Here is a 12,642-nt window from a genome sequence, read left to right as displayed (position 1 = left end):
CGGGTGTACCAGCTCTGGATAGCACGCAATTGAACTATCCAGTGCACTGTGTCGCCACAGTGCCCGTTGGTGTTTGAAGGTGGTTTTAGACACTACTTATATTATACCTCACTGCGTCCAAGCAAAATATAAAAGAGTACTCGTGGGATCCGAACCCGGATCTCTTGGCTCCCAGTCACACGTGTAACACGTATAGCTACGGCAACACCTGATACTCCATTGCTAATGAGAAAGGATTATAGGACTTTCTGTCTGCTCTTCAGCATTTTCGGTTTACACACGCATGAGGCCAGTGGGTCAGGATCCTTGGGTCTAGGGGAAATGAGTTCCAAGTTAAAAGTTTACCTAACAATTCTGCTTTTTTCGCGAGGATATTAATTCAGATCCATCCGTTTCTTTTAATTTCCCGCGTTGACGGGTCGCCGTGAAAGGCTTTTGAGCAGAGAGCAACGGGTCACCGTGAAAGGCTTTTGAGCAGAGAGCAACGGGTCAGCGTGAAAGGCTTTTGAGCAGAGAGCAACGGGTCACCGTGAAAGGCTTTTGAGCAGAGAGCAATGGGTCACCGTGAAAGGCTTTTGAGCAGAGAGCAATGGGTCACCGTGAAAGGCTTTTGAGCAGAGAGCAGAGAGCAGAGAGCAACGGGCCACCGTGAAAGGCTTTTGAGCAGAGAGCAATGGGTCACCGTGAAAGGCTTTTGAGCAGAGAGCAACGGGTCACCGTGAAAGGCTTTTGAGCAGAGAGCAACGGGTCACCGTGAAAGGCTTTTGAGCAGAGAGCAATGGGTCACCGTGAAAGGCTTTTGAGCAGAGAGCAATGGGTCACCGTGAAAGGCTTTTGAGCAGAGAGCAACGGGTCACCGTGAAAGGCTTTAGAGCAGAAAGTAGATGACGGGTCGCCGTGAAAGGCTTTTGAGCAGAGAGCAATGGGTCACCGTGAAAGGCTTTTGAGCAGAGAGCAACGGGTCACCGTGAAAGGCTTTTGAGCAGAGAGCAACGGGTCGCCGTGAAAGGCTTTTGAGCAGAGAGCAGATGCACACTAGTTCTTCATGGAGGTCTAAATATTTCTACCCCCATGTTCATATGAAACCAATTATTTTCAATGAAAAAATAATATACTCTTTGTATAAAACACAAACGTTCATGTTTACCTGGGTGTTTTTCCTGTTCAAGTGTTTCCAACAGAAATGTTCATGGTAAAAATGCATTAAATTCATTCATTTGCGTAAGTTCGAATTATCTTTTTCCGAATAAAAAAACCCAAAATATTCATTCAAAAAAGCCTATACATAGTACAAAAAAAGTTAATTAGTTCTGATTAATTTTTCCCACCGTAGGGCCTAAGTAAAGAATGCCAATCTCATAGAGCTGCACTAAAATCAGTCTAGAAATAATGTCAGTATTTCCTGCATGGATGTCCTACATCTAAGACCTCAATGGCTGGTCTTTTAAGACGAGCGTGTGCCCGTGAATTAAATGTTTGTGAACAATGAGGAAAACAGTGCAAGTACTAACATTGAGAAAGCATAAGTTTATTTAAACAAAGTCCTAAATCCATGTGATATCGGACCCTCATTAAAAGCATTAAAGATGCTATGTCAGATTTGTTGCCGTTTTGACCAAAATATTTTGATTTAATATTCCATCAATAGGTATTTTGATGGGGGTCGAGAAAGTTAAAAGCTTTCATTTGAGCCATTGCTCGAAAAAGTCTGCCAATTATAAGTATCAGTGAAATAAAGTGCTCAAAATTAGTTTTTGTCGAGATCCCGGCAATATATCACGTGACCAGTTCTTATGTGTTTTGTAAGAAACGTTTTTAGTTTTTGTCATGGTTCCTGACCATTAAAAGTAACAGTTTAACTTTTTTTTCGTTAGAGCGAGCGATACTCTTTGAAATACCATTCACTCAAAAAAAATCTTTTTTTTAATGTTTGGGGCCAAAAATCTGACATAGCATCTTTAAGCAGAATGAACTTCCTTCAAAAAAGATTAAAACACACTGAAAACAGGTTAATTTAATAAACTTTTTTTTAATTTAAAATAAGATTGACAAATCTTTCCAGCATTGACCATTTTAAATTAGATTTGTGCGAAAAATTCCTTTAGAGGTTATAACAACATTTACATGACATTTTGCAAGGTATGAACTAATTATTGCAGGTAAAAGAAATAACAAGTAATAAATTACTGATGTCATTTGAGACAAGGGCCCAATTTCATAGCGCTGCTTAACTGTAAGCAAATTTGCATGCTAACTGTAGCAGAAACATTTGCTGAAGCCTTAGTGGATTTCACAGGTTAGCAGAAAAATTGGGCGGCCATATTACGTGTTTACTGTGGATTTGCATTGTGACGTCACTTATTTTTGTGTGGTAAGCACCAGAAGGTTAGCATGCCTTTTCGCGTGCCTACGGTTAGCAGCGCTATGAAATAGAAATTGCACAGTAAGCACAAAATCGCCGCTAAGCAGAGCCATGAAATTGGGCCCTGTTAAACTATTGGTGCTTTTCATTTTACAGCAATCAATCAATCAATCAATCATTGTGCATTTGTAGAGTGCAACCACTCTAGGCCCAGGTAACTTCATTGTGCTCAAACAACCGTAACTCATTGTTTCTCTGGTTGTTTCGCAGTAACAAACCAACATGTCATACTTCGAGTCACAACTAAATTTCCTTAAATTTGTGTACAAAGAAAATACTAAAGAATTTACTAAAGTGGGACACGAACCAACGACCTCCAAGTTAACGCGTCCGCACTCGACCAACAGAGCTATCTTGGCCTATGCTGGCAGTTTCCCTATTTTGTCCATATCTTTGTTGGGGGGGGGGGGGGGGGGTGGGTATAACCGTTTACTGCAGTGCAGCCAGGGATCACACCCAAATTAAGACACCGTACAACCTGGGAAGCGGCAGCCAGGGGATCACCTTTGAAGGAGATTCCACTTTATATTTCAGATGTTTACATTATACACCACAAAGGAAACTGACTGGGTAAATTTTGTAAATGATTTGGGGTGAACAAATAAAAATTTACTAGAGTGGGACTCGAACCAACGACCTCCAGATTAACATGCCGGCGCTCTACCAACTGAGCTATCTAGCCCCATGTTGACGATCCCCTGGCTGCCCCTTCCCAGGTGTCGTAACTTCGGTGTGATCCCTGGCTACACGACGGCAGTTAATGGTTGCATGGCTTCTGACCAGCAACCCTCGAACAAAGATATTGACAAAATAGAGAAACAGCCAAAATAGGGTTAGATAGCTCAGTTGGTTGAGTGCCGGCGCGTTAATCCGGTAGTCATTGGTTTGAGTCCCATCCTATCCCAGTAAATATTTCTTTGTTCGAACGCCAAGTCATTTAAACAGTTTACCCAGTCAGTTTCCCTTGTGGAGTATAGGGTAAAACTCACAAAGAGTCACTCTTTATAGCATTTATTACATGTTTGAGTTTAGCCAAGGCCACCAGCCTTCTAACTTGCCATTGTCGTCTCTCCTGTAGTTGATCAAAGTGAAATCTTGCAGCACTTTCTGCAAAAATTTCATCACGTTTTTCTACCTTAAAGGTTGGAGATGGTCCAAATGATGAAGTGACTCTGTTGATAGTGGCACCGTGACGTTCCATGCAGTTGGCTGTACCTGAACGAGTTAAACATTTATCAGTGTCAGATTGTTTACCAGAAAGCCTTGATTTTTTTAAAGACTTTTGCATATCTTGTTCACGAGGAGGGCCAAAAAGTATGTCTTGTGTTTTTTGTTGTTGATAGTTCTTACCCTCGGCGTTGAGATGAATTACTTTAAGATGGTCCAAAATTACATACACTGTACCCCACATATTATGAGGAAACATGCTAAATTAATATCAATAACTGATGCTATTCAAAATTTTGAAAAAAGGAATCTAGCCCCCAGTTACATGGTCTATTAAGACCCATAGTATATAAGATTAAGAACTAGAGGGCCCACTGGTGATGCTGCTTGCACGTACAAATGCGATGGGACCACAATGTCACAAGGAGACATGCGAGCCATTTTATTTGAGCGTTTGAATATTATTAAGTACACTTGGGAGAGTGTGTGTTGATAACGCTACGCGATGCTGTTTTGTCAACTTGCAAAATGGCCACACACCGGACATGTGAACACAAGCTATGCGATGCTGTTTTGTCAATTTACAAAATGGCCGCATGAGCACATGCCGGGTCGCATATTAGGCCTAGGGTGTGTTTTGGCGACCCCAACCAAAGTCCAACCGAGTCTTAATCGGTTATCGGTTGGCATGGTCTGAACTGCATAATCACAGCGCTCAACTGAACACGCAAAAATGCTCAACCGATGACCAATGTTTCTGGTTGGGGTCGACAACAAAATGCAATCCAGTGGGCCCTCTAGTTCTTATATATATAACTCTATGTTTTGACCCCTCTGCCTACCTACAATACATTGCGGTTCTGAATCGCGATAAAAGATAAGCCTTCGACCTTCAACAAGGTATTATTATTGGATCTCTGCCTACCGAGTGAGCGCAGCGCAGTGACAGTGTTTGCTTACCTTCCTTTCGATCAATTCTAGTTTGGGATTCCCTCTTGAAGAGATGGTAGTTTGTACCAACAGAAATGGTGAAAGTTCTGCCAAAAAAGTGAAGAAATTATGAACAAATTCAAGGTTCCAGAACTGAAGTTGAGCTGAGCTGCTAGTTGAGTGGTCTACGTGTTGACATGCATGACATGTGGACTGTGTTTAGTTTTTAATTATTGCACCAACACAAAAAAATGAGGGCGCTATGCTGGTTTAACGGTGGTATTTTGTTTGCAGGTGAAAAATTAACGGGTGTGTTAAATACCGCCCTCTTACGTGAGAACAACTGCTGCTTTATGATTGGTCTGTTGCGCGTAAGCTTACGCGTAACAGACCAATCATAAAGCTTGGTTATTAAGAGAACAACTGCTGCTTTATGATTAGTCTGTTGCGCGTAAGCTTACGCTTAACAGACCAATCATAAAGCTTGGTTATTAACTTATGCACAACAGACCAATCATAAAGCAGCAGTTGTCCACACGTAAGAGGGCGGTATTTAACACAACCGTTAATTTTTCACCTGCAAACAAAATACCACCGTTAAACCAGCATAGTGCCCTCATTTGTTTGTGTAGGTGCAATAATTAAAAACACAGTCCACATGTCATGCATGTCAACACGAATACCACTAAAGCTAGCAGATCAGCTCAACTTCAGTTCTGAAACTTTGAATTTGTTCATAATTTCTTCACTTTTTTGGCAGAACTTTCGCCATTTCTGTGGGTACAAACTAGAATTGATCGCAAGGAAGGTAAGCAAACACTACACTGTCTAGTCACTGCGCTGCGCTCACTCGGCAGGATATCCAATAATACCTTGTAACCTTGAAGGTCGAACAAGATATGCAAAAGTCTTTAAAAAAATCGAGGTTTTCTGGTTAACAATCTGACACTTGATAATGTGTTTAACTCGTTCAGGTACAGCCAACTACATGGAACGTCACGGTGCCACTATCAACAGAGTCACTTCATCATTTGGACCATCTCCAACCTTCAAGGTAGAAAAAAAGTGATGGAAGTTTTGCAGAAAGTGCTGCAAGATTTCACTTTGATCAACTACAGGAGAGACGACAATGGCAAGATAGAAGACTGGTGGCCTTGGCTAAACTCAAACATGTAATGAATGCTATAAAGAGTGACTCTTTGTGAGTTTTTTTACCCTCAAGTTTTAGGATGGGACTCAAACCAATGACTTCCAGATTAACGCGCCGGCGCTCAACCAACTGAGCTATCTAACCCTATTTTGGCTGTTTCTCTATTTTGTCAATATCTTTGTTCGAGGGTTGCTGTTCAGAAGCCATGCAACCATTAACTGCCGTCATGTAGCCAGGGATCACACCGAAGTTACGATACCTGGGAAGAGGCAGCCAGGGGATCGTCAACTTAGGGCTAGATAGCTCAGTTGGTAGAGCGCCGGCATGTTAGTCCGGAGGTTGTTGGTTCGAGTCCCAAGTCATTTACAAAATTTACCCAGTCAGTTTCCTTTGTGGTGTATAATGTAAACATCTGAAATAAAAAGTTGAATCTCCTTCAAAGGTGATCCCCTGGCTGCCGCTTCCCAGGTTGTACGGTGTCTTAATTTGGGTGTGATCCCTGGCTGCACTGCAGTAAACGGTTATACCCACCCCCCCCCCCCCCCCAACAAAGATATGGACAAAATAGGGAAACTGCCAGCATAGGCCAAGATAGCTCTGTTGGTCGAGTGCGGACACGTTAACTTGGAGGTCGTTAGTTCGTGTCCCACTTTAGTAAATTCTTTAGTGTTTTCTTTGTACAAAAATATAAGGAAATTTGGTTGTGACTCGAAGTATGACATGTTGGTTTGTTACTGCGAAGCAACCAAACAAACAATGAGTTTGTAAAACTAAAAGTGAAAAGTCGATAGGGTTTATTGAGCACAGTGAAGTTACCTGTGCCCAACTTCATGGCTCTGCTTACCGTAAGCACAGAATCGCCACTTACGGAAGCAGGGAATTCTGTGCTTACGGCAAGCGTATTTCACGGGTTAGCGGCGAATTTGGGGTTCTGCGCGTGCGTACTCCGCGTTACTAGGCATTCTATGCTCACAAGGCTAGCGCAGAAATTTGCTTCTTGCACGTAAGCGTGGGGAATCGTGATCGTAAGCACAGAATTCGGCGGTTAGCAGAGCCATGAAATTGGGCCCTGTTTTAAAACACCATGACCCGCTTTAAAACTTGAGCTGGTTTTAAGTTTGCACCCAACAGAAGTACTCAAAGGAATCCACGGTATCGACAATTGGAAAAGTAATATTGATTGTTGGTGTTACTGAAAGAGACTAGTGGTTGCACTCTACAAATGCACAATGATTGATTGATTGATTGATTGCTGTAAAAGGAATGGCACCAATAGTTTAACGTCGGGGCCCAATTTCATAGCAGTTTGTATTTCATAGCGCTGCTAACCGTAGGCACACGAAAAGGCATGCTAACCTTCCGGTGCTTACCACACAAAAATAAATGATGTCACAATGCAAATCCACAGTAAACACGTAATATGGGCGCCCAATTTTTCTGCTAACCTGTGAAATACACTAAAGTTTAAGCAAATATTTCTGCTACAGTTAGCAAGTGAATGGTATTTCAAAGAGTATCACTCACTCTAACGAAAAAAAGTTAAACCTTTCCTTTTAATGGTCAGGAACCATGACAAAAACTAAAAACGTTACTTACAAAACACATAAGAACTGGTCACGTGATATATTGTCTGGATCTCGACAAAAACTAATTTTTAACACTTTATTTCACTGCTACTATAATAATTAGTGGACTTTCTCGAACAATGGCTCAAATGAAAGCTTTTAAATTTCTCGACCCCCATAAAAATACCTATTGATTGAATTTTAAATCAAAATTTTTTGGTCAAATCGGCCAAAAATCTGACACAGCATCTTTAATGCTTTTAATGAGGGTCCGATATCACATGGATTTAGGACTTTGTTTAAATAAACTTATGCTTTCTCAATGTTAGTACTTGCACTGTTTTCCTCATTGTTCACAAACATTTAATTCATGGGCACACGCTCGTCTTAAAAGACCAGCCATTGAGGGGGGGGGGGGGGGGGTAGGGAAAACATCGTACCAACAAGCACAGAACAAGCAATTTTGCGAGATACATGTAGGTTTGAATGTCTGGTACGACTTGGTTCAGAGTGAAGAGACAGTTGCAACATCACATGGTTCAGGGCAAGCTTTCCCTCAATATATAGTAACATAAGGGAAGGCAAACACCAATTCGTAATTTTGAATGAATGTGTATGGCACAATGGTGCTATGGTCTGCTCGTCTTTGCCTAATTTCATGGCTCTGCTTACCGCAGAACTCTGCGCTTACGATCACGATTTCCCGCTTACGTGCAAGCACCAAATTTCTGCGCTAGCCTGAAAGCATAGAATGCCTAGTAACGTGGTGTACGCACGTGCAGAAGCCCAAATTCCTCGCTAACCCGTGAAATAAGCTTGCCGTAAGCACAGAGTTCCCTGCTTCCGTAAGCGCCGATTCCTTGCTTATGGTAAGTAAAGCCATAAGGTTGTTATACAAAAGCTTTTCCCAACCATTTGGCAAATCAATTCTGTGTCTGTAGTCTGAGGAATTCAGATGAAAGCATGGTAAATTGCACCAAAGCAAGTCATTGTGCAAGATAAGAAGACCCCAACATCACAAACTGGAAATGAGGAAATAATTCAGACAACAAGGTCATGTTACAATATGAATCTCATAATCATAGACAATAGTTTAATAAATGTTTCCAATATATCTATCTACAATGTACATGTACAGGGCCCAATTTCATGGCTTTGCTTACCGTAAGCAAGGAATCAGCGCTTACGGAAGCAGGGAATTCTGTGCTTACGGCAAGCGTATTTCAGGGTTAGTGGCGAATTTGGGCTTCTGTGCGTGCGAACTCCACTTTACTAGACATTCTACGCTTACAAGACTAGCGCAGAAATTCGGCGCTTGCACGTAAGCGGGGAATCGTGATCGTAAGTGCAGAATTCGGTGGTAAGCAGAGCCATGAAATTGGGCCCAGATTTGTTAGGATCCACATGTACACATCTCCTCGTGCCAAACAATAGACTGGTTGCCTTCTTCATTTACCTCTAAAATAATGTAAGAGGGCTGTGGGGTACCAGACGAAAACGATGCTCATCTGGCACCCTAACATACACAGCAATGTTCATAAGACAAACAAAGAAAGGTACCACCATAATTTGTAAAACATAACAAAGGGATTGGCACCGGCTAAAGCGTCTGATTTTATTGGTAGCTGCAGTGGTTGCATTTTTGGGAGCTCAAAATGTTTACTGGACTGCAAATTGTTTGTCCAAGATCAGAATCAAAATGAAACAAAACTTCAGGGGTCCTGAAAATATGCATGTTAGTGGGTGCGTTCGTTTAGCTTCCCTGGGTCGACCCCGGTGTGTGGCGTTTCTTTTTCCCAGGACGAACGTGTGCAGATAGTTACCCACGTTCGTCCTGGAAGTAAAAACCGCCACACACCGGGGTCAACCCAGGGAAGCTAAACGAACGCACCCACTGTTTTTTAATGAATCAATAGTTGAGCTTTAAGACATATGTAACAAAAGATTTGTCTTATCTGTCTTTTCGGGTATCAAGTATACTTCATTAATCAATAGAATTGAAATGTATTTATAAGACTCCAAAGCGAACATTTGAAGAATTTGATCAGTTTAAAATTTAAGGTACATGTATTGTTTAGTCAATATTGAAACACAACATTGTCTGTCATGAGTTTACTGGTCTAACACTAAAACCACTGGTCTCGGGACCTGTGGGTCTAGTGTTAAAAACCCAAGCCCTGGTCGGCAAGCGCAGAATTTTGCAGCAAGCATGCAGTTCCATGAAGTTAAGCCTTTCATCCACAACTTGACATATCTGTCTCCAACCACGGAGATAGAGGTAACTAAACTGTGAACAGCGATGCCAACAAATCTCGGCAGAAAGCTACGCCATAAAATAATTTAATAGTACCGTAATTTTCTGCATATAAGGTGCTTGGCCATTAGTGGGCACTCCCAGTACCCTAAAAATTGCCAAATAACATTGGGTGCGTTCGATTCGCTTCCCTATGTCTACCCCACGGTGCTCATTCGGGTGAGCCCCTGACAAGAGCTAATCTAACGATCACTCGCCCTCTCGTGGTGACGTCATTCACCTCAGGCCAGCCCCAAGGGACCTGTTCCACAAGCAGGGCACTTGGGGCTGAGCCCCTGGAATGACATCAAAGACATTCAAATGTACCGGGGCAGATTGGGGTCGACCCAGGGAAGCTAATCGAACGCACCCATAAAATCGAAACATATATGGCACATCGCAGTATAAGCCACAACGTGACAGACTTTCATACACAGGCTCGCCAAGAGATAATTTCACAAAGAGTTTAAGGCAGTGGACACTATTGGTAATTGTCAAAGAAAAGTCTTCTCACTTGGTGTATCTCAACATATGCATAAAATAACAAACCTGTGAAAATTTGAGCTCAATTGGAAGTTGTGTGCTTTTAGATGATCTATTTCGTGACCTCAAGTTCTAAATCTGAGGTCTCGAAATCAAATTCGTGGAAATTTACTTTTTTCTCGAAAACTATGGCACTTCAGAGGGTGCTGTTTCTCACAATGTTTTATACCATCAACCTCTCCCCATTACTTGTTACCAAGTAAGGTTTTATGGTAATAATTATTTTGAGTAATTACCAATAATGTCCACTGCCTTTAAGACTAGTCTTATCTCAAGTTAGCCTTAAGTTTTTAATATCTTCTTGGACTAGTCCAAAGTAAGGACTAGTCCCAACTCTTTGTGAAATCAACCCCTCGTCCCATTTACTAATTGTCCATCAACACATGAGGGGTCACTGATATCAAATAGGCGCATCGTTACATAAGGCGCAGTGATTTGTTTAGGGCCTTTCAATGTCGGATAAAAAACATGTGTCTTATACGCAGGAAACTACGGTAGTCTAAAATATAAGAGAAGACAATCCAGAATTATTTAAACTAACATGTAAAACTGTTAAGATTGATAAAGTCTGCTTTCAGATGAAATTGTTTGCAGACGTATAAGCTGTACTATTACTCCTGTATTTCAGTCTATGCTTACATTACTGTTTTTTATTTGTCCGATAAATAACTTGTAGTAAAAGTGGCTAGTGAGAAGAAGTAATATTTATTCTTAAAAAGCAAAAAAAAAGACCAGTCTTCTCACTTGGTGTATCTCAACAAATATGCATGAAATAACAAACCTGTGCAAATTTGAGCTCAATTGGTCGTTGGAGTTGCAAGATAATAATAAAAGAAAAAACACCCTTGTCACAAAACTGTGTGCTTTCAGATGCTTAATTTCGAGACCTCAAATTCTAAATCTGAGGTCTTGAAATCAAATTCATGGAAAATTACTTCTTTCTCGAAAACTACGTTACTTCAGAGGGAGCCGTTTCTCACAGTGTATTATGCTATCAACAGCTCCCCATTACTCATTAACAAGTAAGGTTTTGTGCTAATAATTATTTTGAGTAATTACCAATAGTGTCCACTGCCTTTAAAGACACTGGACACAATTGGTAACTGTCAAAGACCAGTCTTCTCACTTGGTGTATCTCACAATATGCATAAAATGACAAACCTGCGAAAGTTTGAACTCAACTGGTCGTTGAAGTTTCGAGATAACATTATAAGAAAAAACACCATTGTCACACGAAGTTGTGTGCTTTCAGATGCCTAATTTCAAGACCTCAAATTCTAAATCCGAGGTCTTGAAATCAAATTTATGGAAAATTACTTCTTTCTCGAAAACTACGTTACCTCAGAGGGAGCCGTTTCTCACAATGTTTTATACTATCAACCTCTCCTCATTACTTGTTACCAAGTAAGGTTTTATGCTAATAATTATTTTGAGTAATCACCAATAGTGTCCACTGCCTTTAACTTCCAGAACATGAACAGACAAGCATTTCTAAATGAAACTGAAACCAAATCAGAACAAGGGGTAGGTTAAATACTTTTTGTTGTTAATAATTTACAAGTTATTTACACTACTAGAATGTACTTTGATTCTTTTTAAAGAGGGGAACAACACATTCCTAACAACTTTATTTATATAAACTGATCTTTGTTAAGTTTGAAAACACTCCCTCTACATTTTGTAAGTATATATATGTAATAAAAAAAGGTTTTTGTGACAAGGTAATATTACATTAAATATTATTTTGTAAATGACGTACATGTACATGTATGTGTAGAACACTCTATGTTCCCTGTACACCCATTGCAGTATTGTAACATTATCAACTGTTGAGCCAAAATGTAGGGAGGGGGGAAAACTATGTAACAAAAACCAATTTCTGATTTATTTGTTTTACCCTTGCACCAATACACCTGCTAGGGTTGAAAATGTCAGCTAAGCGAGCAAAGGGTACAAGTAGCAGGTTACAGTGTCAATTTGTCAGGGTCAATTTGTTGTTTTGCGCATTTTCACGCAGAACGACTTAAAACCTTGAATTTTAACTGGACCTACAAACTGGTGCATCTGCAATGGGTCTGCAGGTCATCTGCATTTAACTTAATAATATGGAGGGGAAAAAAAAATACAAGTGAATTTATCATACAGTTTAAAAAAACTCTGGGTAAGGTATACAATAGAAGAAAATAAAAGCTAGATAAAACTTCTGTTGATCAGATTTTTACGTAATAATGTTTTGTGATTGGTAAGCCTTGCTCAAAGCAGTCGCATTATTCACTCCGAAAAGACGCTCGCGGTAAACCCACCCGTATACACTGTGCGTCATGTGTGTAATCACACCGCACGCCCCAACCGTATGCACTGTCCCATTGCTCAACACCCATTGTACGACTACTGTGCACAAGTCATCCGCACTCGTACCACTAACCGCATGCGGATAGCGTACGGGGGATGTTGCGTCGTGCGACGTGGTTACACACATTTTACGCACAGTGTATACGGGTGGGTTTTTAAAGCGGCGTCTTTTTTCGCAGTGAATATCATATCTCGAATGCCTTGAGCAAGGCTAGTGATT

At 40.9% G+C, this 12,642-nt stretch overlaps 1 long non-coding RNA gene across 1 annotated transcript; it reads left to right on the top strand.

Annotated features, from left to right (window-relative positions):
* Nucleotides 1-5,065: 5,065 nt before the first annotated feature.
* LOC139945557 (uncharacterized) lies at nt 5,066-6,205 on the top strand. Its single transcript, XR_011787087.1, has 2 exons — nt 5,066-5,327; nt 5,494-6,205. It is a non-coding gene; the product is annotated as an uncharacterized lncRNA (long non-coding RNA).
* Nucleotides 6,206-12,642: the final 6,437 nt, after the last annotated feature.

The sequence above is a fragment of the Asterias amurensis genome, chromosome 12 (assembly GCF_032118995.1).
Source record: "Asterias amurensis chromosome 12, ASM3211899v1".
NCBI lineage: Eukaryota > Metazoa > Echinodermata > Asteroidea > Forcipulatida > Asteriidae > Asterias > Asterias amurensis.
This window is presented reverse-complemented; position numbering and strand designations above follow the sequence as displayed.